This window comes from Prenolepis imparis, unplaced genomic scaffold (assembly GCF_030444845.1).
Source record: "Prenolepis imparis isolate NDT839.2.m4 unplaced genomic scaffold, iyPreImpa1.0 SCAF_8, whole genome shotgun sequence".
Taxonomy (NCBI): domain Eukaryota; kingdom Metazoa; phylum Arthropoda; class Insecta; order Hymenoptera; family Formicidae; genus Prenolepis; species Prenolepis imparis.
In genome coordinates, this window is record NW_028141166.1 from 5,326,934 (window position 1) to 5,346,374 (window position 19,441).

The 19,441-nt window shown below is 31.9% G+C and overlaps 1 protein-coding gene across 7 annotated transcripts in view; it reads left to right on the forward strand.

Annotated features, from left to right (window-relative positions):
• The first annotated feature begins 2,376 nt into the window (after positions 1-2,376).
• The window catches only part of LOC145939696 (protein abrupt), a 118,772-nt gene continuing 101,707 nt past the window's right edge, over positions 2,377-19,441 (forward strand). For 3 of the 7 annotated variants that reach the window (XM_083044212.1, XM_083044213.1, XM_083044214.1), the window contains exon 1: positions 2,384-3,217. The gene's annotated coding sequence lies outside the window, so the exon portion shown is untranslated. Of the gene's footprint in view, positions 3,218-19,441 lie in introns of all 7 variants that reach the window. The other 4 variants (XM_083044210.1, XM_083044211.1, XM_083044206.1 and 1 more) reach the window with 3 other exon arrangements.

Genomic DNA, 19,441 nt, shown 5'->3' on the forward strand with positions numbered 1-19,441 from the left:
CATCTAGAATGTACATTGCGCAAAATATTTTGGGAAGAAAATTTTTCGAGAAGAATCTTTTTCTTTATAATTTGATTTAAAAATCTTTGAACTGTCCAATTATTTAAAAATTATTTTTAATTTTTTTCTTTTTTTTTAGATACCTACGTGTCATCGATGGTTTCTTGCCTGCTGTTCGGGGTAAGGCTGTTAGGTAACAATTTCCACAAAAGAGAAATTTACATTAGAAATTTTGCAAAAATTCGCTTTGTTTTCTTAAAGGTAGAGTTACTTACCGATTTATGTACAGGTAGGTTGTGTCTCTTAATAGTTTAGAGGAAAATACGAATGAGAAAATTTGGTTGTATCCTTTTGAACAGAGGGTGGCGAGAAGATACAATACAGGTCGAAAAATCTTTTGCAAAAACATCGACGCATTGGCTTTATTTTCATATTTGAGCATTCCATTGGATAGAAAGCTATGCCAAGTAAAAAAAAGTAAAATTTTAAAATAGTTTAAAAAAGAGAATTATATAATAATTTTTTAAAAATATCTATCTCTTTAGTATATGTAACAATTTCATGAATTAAAAATTTTATATCTCCATATCGTTGACTTATTGCGATTGAGCAATTTTATTTTACTCGAAACTTTTTCTTATTCAATGCTTAATTATATTCGAATGGTATATGTGTATGAAAATGTTTCGAAAATTATATTAAAAGACATATTTAGATTAAATTTACTCTTCCAAGTCTAAAATGACATAATTTGACGTCAAAATAATGTCATAATGATTATTATTTCTACCTAGGATTCTTAATTATACTATAATATTTTTTAATTAATTTTATTTCGATGCCAATAAATGTTTCCTCGTTAAAATTGTTGCATTTTCAAATTTCTTTTTCTGACTGTTGATTAGTATGTTTTGCTCGAATCTCGGTGATAATAACTAATTCTTTTTTTTCCACGTTTTATTTATATGTTGAGAAATAAGAGAAAAAAAAATGATTCAAAAATTATCAATACGAAGTAAAATTAGCAACATATATGATATTTGTCCGTAAATGTTTTACTAATAACTAATTTGTTCTTAGAATTGTTTAATTATTTTAATTTCATATGCATTAGGAATGAATTTAGAAAAATAATTAAGAAACACTATATTTAATACGAAGTAAAATTATCAGAACAATACCGTCTTTTAAATACTTGTTAATGTCACTTCTTAATATCTTTATTTTTGTAACATTGTTAGAAAGTTTATTACCGATCGCAAGAGAGAAAACATACACAGTTGGAAAATTGGTGTTTTCTTGTTAAAAACGGTCCCCGTTAAAATTTTTGTGTTAAATATTTAACACATTCATGTGTTAAATTAACATATTGCTGTTGTGTTAATTGAACTCAAATGTTAAATTATTAAAATAACTGAAAAAAGTGTAAAAATAACACAATGTGTATTTACTTTTAATTTTACACAATAAATATGTTCGATATTATTAGTGACAAGATTTATCAGTTAAAATTTACAGAAAAAAAATGTTAATTTTACTTTATAATATAAGTGGGGATGATAAAATGTAAAATTAACAATTTTTTTAGTTAATTTTTCCATTAAAACTATGTTAATTTAACACAAAATTTATTTTAAGTTTACTTGAAGTTTGCATTTATTTTATGTTAAAATATTAACACAATATTCGTGTCATCATTTAACATATCCGTATTATGTTAAATTAACACAAAAATTTCTGTTTGGAACATGTGATATTTGTTAAATTTAACACAAATTTTTCAACTGTGTATTTTCGTGGAAGAATAAAGATTACGCGGAAGAGTAAATGCATTTTTGCGGCTGCAAAATTTATATCCGCCTTATACAAGAAAGCGATCGCTAATTGTGAAAAAATATTCTCGTTTTATCGCTATTGATTACTTTCTATTTCGAAACTGTGTGACACTAAATCCGTCTTTAGGAACTATGTATATTTTCACTTCGTCTCAAAGATAATATTCGAGTTTTCCGCGAGAGACGCGTTCAGATATTTGCTCCGAAAATCATTCTCGCGTTAAAACCTCGTACTTACCGGAAGATGTATTTAAATAAGGCTCTCGCGTGTTCGTCTCCCAGTAACATATATCCGTCATCATTCTCTACGTAAGGTGGCAATGTTGTCTCTCTCTCTCTTCTTTATTGACGTTCTCTCTCTCTCTTCCTCCCTTTCTTTCTCCCTCTCCCTCTCTCTCTCCCTCTCCCTCTCCCTCTCCTTCACCTTCTCCCTCTTTATAACCTCTCCCTCTTTGTACCCTCTCCCCCTTTCTCCAGATTCAGCAGAGCAATGGTAACCACGCGCATACCGCGAAGCATTTGGAGGGGCGAGCTCTGCAGTCGCGACACAGAGAGCGATGGTAGGAGAACGATATAAAGAGCCACTGTACTCGTACTAACTGGTAGAGTGGTGTGTGTAAGCGGTAGACAGTGTACGCCATACGAGGAACTACATCCGGCGCTATAAACCAGAGAGAGAGAGAGAGATAGAGTACTGACTATAAACAGAGGAGAGAGGGCGCCCTCTGCCACCGCCGAAAACGTAAGGATCGCATTCGCCCGACCGTCCTTGCGCAGACAGTCTCGTGCCTCGTCCGCAGTGTTCCACATCAGCCGGAGGAGAGAAGACAATATATATATACATATATATATATATATAATAGTGTGCACGCGTTTTTTTATTTACGGATATACTCGCCTCCGGTTGATAAGAAAGAAAGAAAAAAAAAAAAAGAACTTGTTCGTGACGCTCTTGACGCGAGTTTGGAAAACGCGCGTTTTCGAAAACGATTCGCCGATACCTTCACGCCGCCGCGCGGTTGTTCGCGATTTGTACGTCGCGCTTCTGACGCGACACGCGACGCGTATGTCATCGCGCGCGCGGGAAAAAGAGAGAAGAACGAAGAGGGAAAAGGGAGCTTCGAAGTGTCGAAGAAGCGGCGGCGCGCCTAACGAGCGAGGAGATGAGAGGAAAAACAATGCCTCGCCGGTAGCTCCTTCACAATTTTTCATTCGGTCAATATTTCATCGGTTAGTGTCAGTTCTTGATTCTACACGGTTTGCGGAGGTTTCGCCAGCCAGTCTTCTTCACGCATCGTTCGAACTCTAAGCCGGAGGGATCTCTCTCTTCTTTATTTTCGTTTCTCAGTGGAATTACAAAGGAAGACGCACTCGCGGTCAAGGTAATTATGTCATCATATATATTAGCACCTAAGGGAGATCGAAGGAAAATTTACGAATATCGAGCACATAGGTATTTGCTTTATTATCTTTTTCTTGATTCATCTCTAACCTAATTTTTGATTAATATTGAACGCCCGGTTTGTCGAAAATCACCGTATTTAACAGTAGAATCGCGTCAAAGCGTTGTCAAGCTCGTCCTTTTTGTCGCCAATCTTTGTCACGTAAATACGAAGCCTACCTACGCAAATTTATAAACACACACAGATATCATACACAAACACACAAACACACACACGTGTTTATAAAAGATTATTTGGAGAAAATGATGAGCGTACACGTGTGTACGGTCGGGCACATACAAAAGCTACATGTTCTTCTACACAGTTCTGATTATTAACGAGTTATTATTGCCATACTAATTAAGTTTAATCGCAAGGCCGCCCGTTCGTTAAAGTTAATTGCACGATCGACCACAGCCCACGCCATTAATTGTGCCGTCCTGCTCATTGCACGACGCGCGCGTTTTTATAGTATAGATAATTCTTACGCGATGACGTTTGACGACTTTGGAATTAGACGAGTCGTCGTGAAAATTCTACGCAAAACGTTCTCGTTCGTTTAGGAACATTCTTTTCCAATATATCAAACTAGCGAGAAACATTTTGCGCAACATACGTCATAATTTTAATTAAAATTCTTGGCGATCGATATTGTTTAAGCAATCCTTGATAATTAATCTGCAATCTCGATATTTTCCGGATACTCGTGTTTCTTTCGAAATATTATGCTTGATTTAGACGAGTAAATTTATTAGGAAATAAAATATTAGGAAATAAACTACCCTGTTGAAATAAAATATATCACGCTCCTCGTGAAATAAATAAAAACTTTCGAATTATTTCAATTGAAATTGATCGAGGTTGCTAACGTTATTGAAAATCGACATAGACGAGTAAATTTATTAGGAAATCAAATATTAGGAAATAAACTACCCTGTTGAAATAAAATATATCACGCTTCTCGTGAAATAAATAAAAACTTTCGAATTATTTCAATTGAAATTGATCGAGGTTGCTAACGTTATTGAAAATCGACATACAAGTACACACATACAAGTTTTTCTCGACTCGACGCGTTGTGAGAGTTTTATGTGTACATTCTTTTCTTTTTCGCGAGACATGTGTTTACGAGCTTTTCGCAGTATGTTTCGGCGATGCGAAGATCCTAAAACATATGTGGCATTTCGCTCCATTCCGTTCCACTTCTTCATACATATCCAAAATAATACATTGTTGAGGACGTTTTTTTTTAATATCGTAGAAAAATAATCTTTCGTAAAGGAATATAACGCAGATTTGTCAATTTCTTCATATATCTAATTGATATATGCATTATCTATATTATTTCAATAATTGCTACTAAAGTGAGCATTATATTAAAATTTACAACATCGTTTATGCGCTGAGAACAATATTTATCAAATAACCTACGGGTAGATTTCATGTATTATTTCCCAAAAGAGGGGCTGAGGAAATGTTGTCTATGAATAATTAATAAAAACGTAATGAGAAATAGTTTGTATTAATTTTGAAACACGATTTATTGTGTTTTATTTGATAATATTTATTTGTGTATTGGTATGATAAATTATATTGTATGATTACATCGATGATGCAGCAACAAGCTGTATCTTTTTTTTTCATTTTGTTCGTAATTTTATATTACCATCTCATACGATTGATCGATTTTTATATATTTTCAATCAGTCTGTTTACCCAATATTGCAATTTTTCTTTCAATCCTTTTTTTATTTCATATTCATTTATCTGTGATTATCTTTAATATTCAACTGTCAAAATGTCTTTCCGCACCGATAATTAATCACTTTATTATCTTTCAATGATTATCGCAGAAGCGATTATGCTGCTATCAAATTTTAATTTTTTTTTAGAAGTAATAAAAGAGTAATTACAAAAAATCTCTTATGGTTCTTTTCGATTTAAAAAATTATTATTTAGAAATATCAATAAGAATAAACTTATCGAATTTATATTATACTCTGTCTTATAAATAGTATCAATTAAATGTGAAATGCATAAATATAATATAAATAATTATATTAAATATATCAGTGCATATAGTATAGAAAATACTTATTAAATATATCAAATTTATTATATTCATAAGCGGGATCTTATATGACAGTTCTGTCACACATGCGTGAAATCGCAATAAAGTTGATGGTTATTATAATTAGTTACTATTCTTTAAAAAGGTTCAAATCTAATTTTTCTTTAACTTTCGGTGAATAACAACGAAAAAGTCCCACAATCATTATTGACATTGAGTCTAACATGCTTCTAGTAGACATTCTATACCCTCCGCGCGTTACACCGTAAAATTTCTTTTACAAAGAATGAATACAGAGTAAGATAAATTACAGTTCTTGAAAGTCGCATACAATAAGATACAACTATGAAATCTATGTACAATACTTAAAATCTAAAATTTTAGGTTCTTAACTTTGCTAGTTGCCGCTCAGTCTGAAAGAAACTACAAATCGAAATTTCGAGAATCAAAGTATGAAATACCGCGTGTGCAATTTTATTATCTCTCTTTTAGCGGACTGAAACTTCTAATAATTCCATAATTAGTAAGAAACTAAAAAGACATGTCTCATGCAAATTATAATACGTGCCTTAGTTTTAAAATACTCCAATAATTTCTCCGATAAAATTGGAGCACCCCAGTAAGCCACGCGATTATATAGATAGCGAAACGATTTTTATTTATCATTTTTATTATGAACGAAACTTCTTTGTCTAATTAATTTTCGCGTTTATCAATTTCGTCGTTTGTAATAACATTGATTGTTTTTACTCATTCGTTTTTCCTCGCTCCTGTACTGGAAGTTGAGATAGCTGCTACAGTGTATGAAATCATAGAACAGAATTTTTCGACGTCGTACATGGTTGCGACATAACAGGCACGCATTCGTCGTATTGCGTGCGACGCGTGTGATCAATAAATCGGTCTGTGCAGCCCGAACACAATGATAGTCACATGTGTGTACACGTGTGCATATATATAGACACACATTCACATAGAGAGATCCCTAACCTAACGGAGATCTTCCGACGTCTCGTGATGCATTGTGTGCATCACATGCTTTTGACCCTTGATTTTTATACTATTACAAAAAGATGCAATGCGTACCACAAATTTTGAATGCAAGTTTTCAAGACACTATCCAATAATTTTCATCAGTGATGAATTGTTATTAAAAATTAATATACATATGCGTATATCAAAGCTAACATGTTAATTGTGTGGATGTTTCGTTCAATTTGCATTTAGCAAAATAATAATTATAATGGTTGATGGAATTTGTTTAACTAGAGTGGAGAGAACAAAAGCTGATTTGTATTTATATTGCAGAAAAAAAAATGGAATAATTTTCTATGAATGTATATATTTTTTTTTTTTTCTGACAATCAGAAGAATTAATAAGAGTATCAGCGAGCGAGTTTTATTTAAAATCTGATTCATCCTCCGCAATCTCATTCACTGGCTTTCAGCCTGTGTAATTAATTACATGCCTTTCTGTGTCGACGCGTTAGTCAAAATAGACGCTACAATTTCGGATCGAAACGACAGTTATCAATCACGTGTTTAACGGGAATCGAGGAAAGATCGATATGATTCGAAAATTTCGAGAATTTATATATCATTATTTTGCGCGCAATCTTTATACACACGTGGCATTTCAATCGATACGTAAGCAACTTTTTAAAAGTAGACTCGATAGAGAATAAGGTAGAATACCATTTCCACATACAATTTATGAGAATTGCATTGCGACATTTTCATTTCAGACATGTTTCCGTACATTGCCGAGAGAACAGCTGCAGCTGTATTGCTATTATTACTCATGATAATAATAGTAGACTATACTCGCTCCATACGCAAATTGCGTGCGCAAACAAAACAAGGTTTTCTAGAACTGGGTTGTTCTCTTTTTAACTTACATTATTGTATAGGATCATTATATATACTTAAATTATTTTTTATTACACCATACTGCGTTATTTTCTTATCAATATGTCAAATGTACAAGATAATCCTCTTATCACTGTTACAAAAGAATTATTACTTTGTTTAATTACTGTTGATAAATGATTAAATATATTTTTAATATTTTATTAATATATTAGTTTTAATAAATTAAAATATCTTTTAAATATATTTTTTCGTTTATTACTGCTGATGAATGATTTAATATACTTTTTTGATTTAACAAATATCTAGCTCAAATGTACTTATCTTTTCATCATTTGAATTAATTGTTTCTGCATTAAGTTTTAAACTTATGTGTTAATTTTTCTACAAGGAAAACTTTTCTTTTTCTTTTTTTAAGAAAGAGAAACTTATTTATAGTTTTTACAAAAAATTTTTAAATAGAAAATTCAATAATTTTAATCAAAGCTGATACATACACATGCACACGCGTATACGTACACACATTATTCCGTCAAAGTTCTGGATAATTCAATGCGAATTGTAATGACACATTGTTGCTATTTTCAACCATTTGCGTATCAGTTACGCCATCCTTTACACGTGCGGTTGGGTCAATTGCGAGGGTTAAAGCCTTACATTCTTTTAACTTATACCGATATACTTTAACGCTTATAGTAGTTATACTTATACTTTTATTACTTATATATTCATGAACGAACTGCTGATCTACAATGTGGAAAATGGCGGTTCGATTAAATACTAGAATAATACGCGAAACCAGTCGCGTGAGAATTATGCTGATTTATACATATATGACACTTCGGACGAGTAAGTGAGCAATTCTCTCTGTCTCTCTCTCTCTCTCTCTCTTCTATTCTCTGTTACAACATATTTGCCGCCGATTAATCCGTCCGGAATGAAGTTCGTGGGAGTAAGCAGGATTTCTCTAAACGTAATAACGAGAAACGCAGCATCATTCCGCATCATAGACACACATGAGAGCTCAAGCCGCGTTCACTTTCTCCGCGTCTCTATCATCCCACAGGCTTCCCGTTGTGTTTTTGATAAATTCGATATGAGGCTTCCTGGGGATAAAAGAGAAAGAAAGAGAGAGAGAAAGAGAGAGAACCCACGAGCTGTCCGACGGGTAATTAATGTACGCACGTGCATTATCCGGTAATGCATGCACGCATATCGGGGGGGGTCAAACGGATCGACCTGAGGTTTCATAGCAATGTAGCCTCGCATTTATGCTCGAGCTCGCTCGTTAAAAATAGACACTTTTCCGGACTTGATCAGCATCGTATCTATTATCACGTAGCAGTTTATTTATTCTATCGTTTTACTTCATAATACTTCAGTTGTTTTTTCAACGCGACGCAGGTTTGTTGATCACCAGGTACGTTTACGCTTAAAGAGGATACCCTACAGAGCGAGAGTTACAACGTTACAGAGATATACGTATATATGCATTTCAAAGGATACGGAATTTTCTCGTAATTGGAGGTTCGAACAAATGAAATTCGCTTCGTCGCTTTAATTTTAGTTCGCGCGCTTATCAGTTTTAACATTGTTTAATAGTATGTATAGAGTATATCGCTGGACACTTAGAAAATTGTTTTTCATAATTTTTTAAAAATATACAATAGTTTATAATTATTATACAATTTTTCATTTAAAAAATATTGCTTTATTTACTGTTTTATTTACATAAATGACTCATTTCATAAATAATTATATGTTGGCAATTTAATGAAAATCACTATCACGTTAACAACTGAAACCCCTCGGTCTGCGTCTTCATACATGGCGGCGGATGGTTATTTGATCGATACGAACCCTCGGCTCTACGCTTTTCACGGTGTGCATGGCTACCCTTTTATTAATGACTGACTCACACGCGTCGCGATAAGCTGATAGTCATGACCGAATGTTCATTATGTATAGGAGTGGGAATAATCATTCTTTGAGATTACGTTCTCTTGCACGAGCGCGTGTATGAAGTTTAACGGAAATACTAGGAAAATTGAGGAAAATTGAGGAAAATTGAGGAGCAATTTAGATAAAGTAATAAATGCACAATAGCATTTTTTCTTTTAAATAAATATTATCTATTCTCTAATAAATAATTTACTCATGAAATGTAAAATATTTTCAAAAATTGGAAAAATTTTACATGACAACTAAAACAATGACGAATTATATTGTTGTAATATTGCGATTAGAAATAATATTAAATCAATAAAAATAGAGAGAGGAGGGAGGAAGAGACAGAGAAGGGGGGGGAAGAGCATTTTTTTACATCAATCTTTATTCAAATATATTAGAACTAAAATGTAATTTAACTACAAGACCTTTGCAATATTTGTTTCCAATAGATCTATTTTATTCTATTCTATCTATTTTTTTTCAATATACGTATTTGTGATTCATTCTTCGATGGTTCCCGATATTTTTTCATCGGTATATATTTCATAAATAATGCCGCATACACATTGGTTTGTTTTTCGCACATCTCGCAATGGATTTTTCTTTTATTATAGATTTTTGTTTTTTAAATTAAGCAATAACTTTTTATTATAGTAACTCACTTGAATATATATGGCTCTAATACAAATTTTTTAGATTTGAAACAAAATATGTGAACTGTAAAAAACACGCATATGTGCGGACGTTTCAAAACTGCCTATAGTAGTTTTTCATATATCTGTCAATCAAGATCTATGTTATTGATAAAAAGTAGATATAAAGTACATAAAACGTATATTTATATAATTATAAATATCTAAAAAAAATCTAGTAACAATGGATAAAAAAATTATTTGAAATAAATTAAAATAATTTTTATTATCAATTACTATTATTTTTTCATGCATTATCTTATTTTCAATTCATAAATTTTATATTGTATTATCCAACTATAGTGACATAATTGTATTGTTATATATAAAGAGAGTGTAGTTTATATACGTCACCTTTATCAATATTAAATTTATACCACTGGACAATATCATGCGTAATTTTGCGCCTGCATCATAATATTTATGTAAATTTAAAGTGAATTTCAAAGACGCTTATATTGACGAGGGTTAACTCAGACAATTTGTAATCCAATAACTAGATTTGCCGAATGGCGTACATCAATAAAAACGAGAGCGATTTGAAGCGCGTGTATGTACTCATCGCGTTGTTTTATCTTCAGATTATTTATCGGTGAACGTACGAATTTAATCCCGTTGTTATCAAAAATATGCGGTCAGAAAATGAGGAACGAATTATCTATAAACACGAAATCATTTCTTTGAGTCTTTGACATGAGAGTCTTCTCAATTTTTTTTATTTATAATAATTTAACACGTGTTTTAATGTGTCGTTGCATATTTTTACATTTTCTAATTTATCACATGACTCGAATTATTTTTTTTGATCATTGAGATGCTACTTGATAGTTTAATAATAATATAAATAATTCCTGTTTTTAAATTTTCGTTGAATAGATAATATTAGTCAATTACTAAACGTACTTGTTTAAATGTAATTCTTTCAAATATATCAAGTGATAAAAGCAACGAATTTAGTTACTCTAAACTAGAAGCTTATATCGTTCCTGATAAGATATCGATTTTATCATCTGCACGATTTAATTACGCGACAAACATAATTCAGCAACTTCCTTGTTTGGAATTTATATAATAATAGTAATAATTATATTTAATAATATATTTATTAATTATTACACTTTAGAAATTAAAACTAGTTTTAAAAAATTTACGCATTGAACGTCGAATATAAGTGTTTCTGCTAATTGATTATATATGTTATACAAATAATAATTTTCTCAATCTTTTAATAATCTTTTAGCTCTTATTAATTTTAACTATAATTTTAACTATTAATTATTTTACACGCGAGAGAAGAAAGAGAGAGAAAAAAAGAGTAGGTTAAAAGAGATAAATTACAATATAATTCAGCAACTTCCTTGTTTGGAATTTATATAATAATAGTAATAATTATATTTAATAATATATTTATTAATTATTACACTATAGAAATTGAAACTAGTTTTAAAAAGTTTACGCATTGAACGTCGAATATAAGTGTTTCTGTTAATTTATATATTATATATAAATAATAATTTTGTCAATCTTTTAATAATCTTTTAGCTCTTATTAATTTTAACTATTAATTATTTTACACGCGAGAGAAGAAAGAGAGAGAAAAAGAGAGTAGTTAAAAGTAATAAATTACAATATATCGTCATAATAATAATTTATTATTTAAAATCACGAAATATGTTACCATATATATTTATATACATATAGCTAAAAAAGAGCTTCGGCAAAATCACATCAATTTATTAGTTTAACTTGTCTCTAACACAATCGTTTGCTACATTATATTTGCATACATAAATTATTTAAACATCCAATTTAACTCTTCCAGTTGATATGGCAAACCGTGTCATTGAAATTTCGCGCGACGCCCATCAATCGTATCATTGTAATGCAAATTACGGCCGGCCTAAACAAGATAATTAAGATAAGAGAAAGCCCCCCTGGAAGGGGGAGGGAAAGCATCGCGGCGCGTTACATGACGCCCGGGGGTCGGCAAAAACACTGCAAATTAACCGAATTATGGAAGCGACGCGTTTGCTAATGATTTATGCGCGACAATGCGCCGGTAATTGCCACCGTGCGCGAACACGCGGTCTTTGTATGTGTGTCCAGCGATTAATTAATGAATCGACGGGTACGAGATTGCGGCCGCGAGATGATGTACATACATTCGTCACGGTCCGATGGTGGGAACGATGATGGAGGGTGGGAGGGTGGAAGGGCAATTGTCGGTGGGCAAACTTTGTCGGTGATATATGCCGAGCCGTTGTTGAGGGACTGCCGGATATCGAACTATAATCTGGCGTAAGTGGTGGAAGGGATGTGATAGCGTTGCGTGATTTGCAGCGGCAGACATTATTTGAGTGATTTAATTGCAACCATTGAATTAGCAAATGCCAATATTGTTTATAATCGTGCGAGATAAATCGATAGACCCATATTGGAATTGCAGCACGCAAACTAGCGCCGGAATTAGAATTTCATCGATGTTATACTCTTTTCGTTATACAACGTAATGATATTTATTGAAGAGTTTTATTAACGCGAAAGAGATGAGAAAAATATGAAACTACGTTCTGATAATTTTGCGCGGACTCTCAGACGATTCCTCTGGTGTTGAAAGATTATTAATATTATTCAGTAAGGTGGTCGAAAATCTTTTTCAATCTTTCTTTTTCTGTTCACCAAATCTCATTTCTCTTTGTCTTTTTATTCGTGTCTCTTTATTACTTCTCAGTTTTGTAACAAAGTACTTTTGTTCATTTAATGACCGTGAAATAGGAAAATTGTTTTGTTGCATTTTATTTTATTAAAAAAAATATATCTATTTATCATTTATATATAAAATATGAAACTATTTATTAGAGTTAAGCATTTGTGGATAAAAAATGAAAATAGTTTATATCTTACGTATTTATTTAAACATGTTTAGTACATGGTTAAGCTTCGTATTGGTTATATCTTATTTTTTATATCGATTGTTGCTTCTTTTCTTGCATAATTGACTCTTAAACACTCTTGTAGTCAAACTGCTTTTCCATCAATCACATTTGCTCCATGAATGCATGACTAGGTATTGATTATTTCCTCTTGCGCAAGAAGAGGTAACAAATAGGGAATCAGAGAGTAACCAATACATAGTCACAAGATTATAGGGAGGGCGAGTAGCGGGATATTGGTACAGTCGAGAGGAACAGCCGCTCGGCTATACCAATATTGGTAATCTATAATGCTTCACAATTTTTCCCCAAAAGAAGTAACTGATTAAAAATTCTCGTACTAATGGTTTAATTGGAATAACTTCTCTTTTACAATCATTTATATATCTCGACATATTAATGAATATTTTTGAATCACTTTGATGAATATTTTTTAATAATGCAAAAAACACTGCTGTATTATAATGTACATCACAAAGATTCTCGCCACGATAAATATTCAGTCTAAAATCTAAAGAGATGCCTAGATTTTATCTGAGAGTTTCGAGACGAATCGAGTTTTCCTCTCGTATTCCAACCAGTGCCGGTTTCTTCGAACATTAGGGTAGGTAATGCAATGAGAAAGATATATATCTTTCAGATCGCATTTTCTAAAAACGTACGTAGATGGTATATATATATATTGTACACACACGCACTCGTAGGTTTCTTTTTTATACCTGCTTTGCTTAAAGGAACCCTTGAAACCATTATAGACCAGAGGGAACCAGCTGGTAATTGCGTTCGGTTAGTAATCGTACCCAAGATTTCAGAGACTGACTCAGGTACTGACAATGAGATGAAAAATGATGAAGATTTTACATACATTTTTTAAACCGAGCTTACGGCAAAAAAAAACACAATGGCGCTATTTACTTTTAACATCGGATGCGGGTTCCCGATTTTCAATTTATAATTAGTCATGATGCTGTTGCAATGTGAATGTTCTGAATCTTTTTATATTTAATTAATGATTTATAACGCGACATTATCTTTGCGCAGATTTCGATACTTGTTTGCATTATTTGTAAATATTATTTATTCATATACGATTGTGATTTCTGTTCCGTGAGAGATATTTAGTTTGTGTATTTCAATGTATTAGTTAAACTGAAATTTTTACTTGTTAAATGTATTCTCTAATGCTTTAAACGTTTTTCATTAATTTAATAATAAATTTTAAATTTTAAGCAAACCCTGATATCTAAAGATTTTTCGGAATTTTCAGCTTTTTTTTTCTTTTGCGAAAATACTAGAATTATATACTAAAAATATATCGAAAATGCATATTTATATATTTTTTTAAATGCACAAGTTAAAAAGAATTGCATTATTCTTTGTTATAGAAAATTCCATTGCAACCAAATCTCAAATTTGATTATTAAAGTGATTTCGTTGAAACTATAACTGTTGGTTTGTTTCGTTTAAATTATACGAATTATCTTCTACATCGAATTATTTAAAACAATTCGACCATACATATCTGCAACTAAACTCAATTTTTTTTCTATTTATTAATAATTCCAGAACTCGCTATATTGATGTTTGTACATTTTTTTGCCCCAAAATAATAATATGTAGAAAAATTTTAACCGGATATTTTTTCTAAAGAAGAATTTGCTTAAACATGGCCAAAATCTTTTATTGTCATAGTCATAAAAAGAAAATAGTCGTTACAGGCTTACTGTCACGAAATTCTTACTTGTAATAAATGTCATGCTGTGCAGACTTTTGTAAGACTTTTATAATACATTTCAAAAGAATGCGAATAGGTAACCGCATTGTTAACCAAAAACAAATCGATTTTTAAGTCCACTTTTGTCTTATTTTTCGTTAAAAAAAGCGCGTGTATAATAGATTATAGCATGGGCTTTTTACATATGCAAAGTTTTAGATAAATCATGTTTATCACAAGCATTTATTTATTTAAATTATTTTAAATGAATTAATAAACATAATTTTTTTATTTATGTAAATCCGTAATGTATTTTTATTTATTAGATATATTAATTTTATATTAAATTAATCTTTGAAACATGAAAAAAGATGCAGTTATTACGTTTATTCTGAGTGACTGCTTTGGTGTGTTATTTTTAAAATGACATTTTAAAATAATTAAAATTATTCATTATAATTATTAGACATTTTTAAACATGTAAACGTAAAATACATATATTATTAATCACGCAAAGACATTTCCAATTAATAATCTCTAAAATTTTGATAAAATTTGATTTATCAATTTTCGCATTAACAAATTAATTAATTAATTAATTAACCTTTCGTTTTTACGTTCTTTCTTGCACAGACAAATAAACTCGTCAGCTATTTGAAAGATTTAATATTCTTTTTCTTAATAAGAAAAATGTTTCTGGTATCGTACGACGCTGCCGATTGTTTGTGAAGTGCACTGTACATTTCTCTTGTAATACGAGTACGTCCTGCTTTTCCTCTCTCGACATTTTACATTTTTCGTTTGTATCTTTCGTACACTACCCTCAGAGATGTATATATACACACACACACACACACACACGTTTATATCTATTGGTGCAGTACATGAAAGGGCGCTCGTAATACGAGCCTCGTTATAGGATTTCCAGGACGCGACATGTGCGTCTGTAAAGTGCACTCGTTGCATATACACCATATGAAAATGCGTTTTCACTTTCAATGTACCACGAAAATTTTCACCGATAAATTTCGTATTATTGATGTGCGTATACAGGGTGTTCTACTTGACTCGAGCGTCTTAAATATCTCACTTGTTTTTGATAATACAAAAATGTCAGGGAAAAATAATATTTGAATATATTATGACAAAAAAAACGCTGACAATGACATGTGATTGCATTTAAAAAAATTGATAATTTTAAATCTTGAAGAAAAATGAAAAATGTGAATTTTTGTTGACCATAATATTTCCCTTTTCGAAATAAATATTGTTTTCCTTTGACATTTTTTCGTATTATCAAAAGTTAATAAGATATTTAAGATATTCAAGTTAGAACGGATACCCAGTATATTGCACTATTTTTCCACGGCTGGATAAACATCGTAAACACATTAAGATATCGCATATTTTATTGCAAAGTATTACCATATAATTTACAAAAAGCTTATTATAATAAATAAAATTCAACTTAAACAAGGAAAGATATTTTTATGATTTCTTCTCTTTCATTGTGAGTGGATTTCATCAAAAAATTCTCTCTATTTATATTAAGAGTTCTTTCTATAACTATTTATTATTTCAACGACTCTCTTAACAATTTTATCAAAAATTCAAAAATTTGTTTAAAGATCAATCTTATATATTATTGCACCGTTAAAAAATATAATAAAGAATATATTGTATCGAGCGGTATAATATATTATAAAAGCTGATGATTCATTGCCACTACATTATTCGAAATGTACATTTGCTCCACGGTCGTGAGACTCTTCCAACATCCCCTTCGTATTTCTTTGTGCCTTCCTTTTTTGTTCGCCCTGCCTTACGTTTTCGTCCATTGCGCAGCGTTCTTTACTTCGCACCTGCATCACTACGTAAGATCGTACGTACGGCGTAGTTGATGTTACGCGAAAATACATTTCACGGAGGAAAAACTGTCGACGCGTGGAATCAAGAGCCAATTAATATCCGGTACTACTTCATGTATAATAAGCGACTTTGTACTCTCTTTGCTTAGTAGTGCGCGCAAAGGCCACTTGCAAAAAGCACTGACGCTTAAGTGAATGCAAATGACGATGTGCATATCGTGATACACGCGCCGTCCTCGGAATGAGGCAATTTCGATTTCCTTTATTATGCAATTACTACTTCGCATTAACTTCCGCTCGTTTCCTCGTCGAAAAGATATCTTGTCACGTTCAAGTTTTTTTTTTTTTTTTTAAATAATGGAGTATCCAGAATTGGATAATATTGTAGGACATTCAATCGCTCGTCGAAGCTTTCACATCGATAATACGAGCATTAATTAAATAAATTAAATTTGTAATAGCGGTAAGGCATATTTTAATTCCGCTTTAATTTTTAATCCAGCCACACGTTAATTTACGATACATTCGGCAATTATATTTTGGCCCCCATTCGTAAATCGCTTCGGACGGAGAGTAAAAAATTGTTGGGCGGTAAAAATAATTTCTCGCGAATTTATCGAGACAGACAATTTCTTACACGTGGAAAGGGTTTGCTTTCTCGTTCGTTCGAGATTTCGCATAGACGCGTTGCTGGTTCGAGGAGGGAGTGACGAGAATGTCAGGAATGGAGACAGTGGCCTATGTGCAACGTCGATGAATCTATGTATCGCGACTCTAATTGCCTCACAATACTACTCTCCTTGAGTGGGCAGTCAATGAGGACCCACGAGGAGGAATAGTTTCCCTCTCGAGAGGCGAGGGAATAGTGCCACACCTCGAATTCGCGGCATACCGTGATACGTACCCAATCTCGACTCGTCTTGATCTATTCCGGATGTATATCTACATATGTATATCCCGCTCATGTGCACTCGGATAATTGCGCATGTGCGTGCGCGGACATTCGCGATTGAAATTCCAGGAATCAGGCGCGATTTTCTCGCGATTTTCTCGCCGTCGCAGGAGGAAAAACGTTATATATATTTAGTTCTCGAAACTTGTAAGGAGAACTTTGACATTTTCCGAAACGAAAAACGTGTTTCTAGTTTTGTCCACTCGTTCAAAACAACAGTATTGTTGAATTTATTTTTGCGAATCACAAATAATGGGCAATCAATGATTTAAATCGATTAAATGTCGATTATACATACACAGTTGGAAAATTGGTGTTTTCTTGTTAAAAACGGTCCCCGTTAAAATTTTTGTGTTAAATATTTAACACATTCATGTGTTAAATTAACATATTGCTGTTGTGTTAATTGAACTCAAATGTTAAATTATTAAAATAACTGAAAAAAAGTGTAAAAATAACACAATGTGTATTTACTTTTAATTTTACACAATAAATATGTTCGATATTATTAGTGACAAGATTTATCTGTTAAAATTTACAGAAAAAAAATGTTAATTTTACTTTATAATATAAGTGGGGATGATAAAATGTAAAATTAACAATTTTTTTAGTTAATTTTTCCATTAAAACTATGTTAATTTAACACAAAATTTATTTTAAGTTTACTTGAAGTTTGCATTTATTTTATGTTAAAATATTAACACAATATTCGTGTCATCATTTAACATATCCGTATTATGTTAAATTAACACAAAAATTTCTGTGGACCGTTTGGGACATGTGATATTTGTTAAATTTAACACAAATTTTTCAACTGTGTATATAAAGATACTTTATATAAATTAATTCTTTTTATACACATTATATGTTTAATGTATTTTTGTATTTATTACCAAGCGACATTTTTGTGTATTTGTGATAAATTTATTCATTATTCATATTACTTAACCGCTGAAATTAGCCGATTGCTTCATCTCGAGAGTATTATTATAATCATGATAAATTTATACTCGGCGAATAAACAAAAAATACTTGGACGGTAAACACATTCGCGATTACTGCGATTCATCGATTTCGACTCGATTTCTTTATACCAGATATTAAAAATTGTGAAGCATAAAACTACACAACACAAATTTCTAATACAAATATTTATTTCAATTAAAATCATTTGTCGAAAGAGTTAATTCAAATTTGCACACTTCCTTTACAAATTTATTTACACAATATCAGTTTCATGCCACAAATTGTTCTTTATATTTCGCCTGTAAATATTGACAAAAATAAACAGCGGATAAACTATTTTCGCGAAATAATCCATTTTATAGATTGTTTGCGTCGCGATCGTAGAATTTCTCTCTCATCGTCAAATATACGCGCCGATTCTCGTGAATAAAATTCTCGTGTCGAGAATATATAGCGTGTAACTAAAAAAACATATACGAAACACATCATCAGATTCTCTGGCGAATTTGGAGACGATTTTTCCTCAGCGAAAATGTCAAGGGAGGTCATCATTTTTTTGCACGCTCCCAATTTTTCCATCATGCATCTTCTTAACTAATTGTAAGCCTTAAATTAAAAATTTTTTATTAAAGTAAACTCTATCTGAAGTTAACAGAAAAAATGCAGTTTTAACTTCATATTTTAACTTCACAAAATTTAGTTTGTCGTTCTTTTTCAATTTATATCTTGAAAATTATCAGCGCCTCGACATTTTCACCGAGGAAAGATGGTCTCCAAATTGACCAGAGAATTCGAGAGAATGCTGTATATGTTTTTTCAGTTACACCCCCGTATAACGAATGTCGAACGCGGATTATCCGGCGGCGACGGACGGCGGAAGCTCACGGTTACCGTCGGCTTACAATGTAATAAATACGCGGTAAATACGGATGACACATAGTAAATGCGAAATGTACGCGTCGCGATAGCCAGGCGCGTAAACACGCATCCGTTGATAAATTACTCGTGTCGACGTGCTCGCGGCAATCGATCTTAATTCAGATCTGTCATGTCTCTCTCTCTCTCTCTCTTTTCCTTCTCCCCTATCGATCTCGCCTCTCTTTCGCGAATCTCCCCGTTTCGCGGACAAAAATGCAGCATTTTTTGCAG